The sequence below is a fragment of the Triticum aestivum genome, chromosome 1B, assembly GCF_018294505.1.
Source record: "Triticum aestivum cultivar Chinese Spring chromosome 1B, IWGSC CS RefSeq v2.1, whole genome shotgun sequence".
Lineage (NCBI taxonomy): Eukaryota > Viridiplantae > Streptophyta > Magnoliopsida > Poales > Poaceae > Triticum > Triticum aestivum.
In genome coordinates this window covers 27,287,933-27,289,296 of record NC_057795.1, presented here as the reverse complement: position 1 = coordinate 27,289,296, position 1,364 = coordinate 27,287,933, and positions in this window count along the sequence as shown.

Here is a 1,364-nt window from a genome sequence, read left to right as displayed (position 1 = left end):
CCTGAATGTGATATAGTTAATTGTGTGTGCATGAGATCTCTTTCACCTATGATGCACAGAAGGCTTAATTTTAAGTATTACCTTCTAGCTAGTAGTATATTAATTAGTATGGGAATTTCAGCATATATATTTTTCTATTAATTATTGTTAAACGTCCGTGGAAAAAATGAGACATGTGTAGGCTTATATGACACTGCATGTCAAAGTATTAACCATACGAATGATTAAGCAAGAAATTAACTGAAGCAATGAACTCCTAGCACATATAGGTGATCAAACCCACTTTTTTCGAAAAGGGGGGGACTTCCTGGCCTCTGCATCCGAACGATGCATACGGCCACATTTATAGATAAATAAAGAGGTTCAACAAGGTCTTAAAGTCTGAAAACAAAAATTACGGCAAGCTCACAAAGAGCCACAACGCCAAAAACAGAAGGCCCAAAAGCCACAACCGACTGGCATAACAAAGATAGGTAAACTAATCGCATATCCTATTACATGACCGCCATCCAAATCGGTTGAAGATATCCCGCGCTACCATCTCCCACCGGACAGATCCAGTAACCAAACGCTCCCTGGCCTCCGTTGGAGTGAGTAACGACCACATACGGATCGGCGCAGTAGCTCGGAATAAAACCTGCAAAAAATGAATATTTGTTGTTCTGTTAAAAGCCAAATCATTTCTGCAGTTCCAAATTGCCCACAACAAAGCACATACTCCTACGTGAATGTGTCAAGCTGTTTCGGACTCTATCCCAACAAGCCACGTTCCAAATAACGTATTGACCGAATTTGGAGGAGTAATGTTAAATGCAATATGCACCATGTGCCACAAAACTCTCGCCAACATGCACTCAAAAAAGAGGTGCTTGATAGTTTCGCCTCGATCACAAAAACTACACCTAGTAGATCATGTCCAGTTGCGCTTAACCAAATTATCCTTTGTTAAAATGATTTGTTTATGTACAAACCACATAAACACTTTAATTTTCAAAGGAACTTTGATTTTCCAAACATCTTTGGAACTAGGAATAGCACTAGAGTCGATGACATCGACATACATCGACTTAACTGTGAACTCTCCAGACCTAGTAAGCTTCCAACACAACTAATCGGGCTGATGAGATAACTGAACCTCCATCAGTCTACGCACCAAATGAAGCCAGGCTTCCCACTGGTCGCCAACAAGCGCCCTCCTAAACTGAATATTAAGGGGAATGGACTGCATAATCATTGCAACGAGAGCATGATGTCATTGAACAATACGATACAGGGACGGATACTGAAGGGCCAACGACGTTTCACCAAGCCAAGTATCCTCTAAGAAGCGAGTGGTGTTGCCATTACCGACTATAAACTTTGTT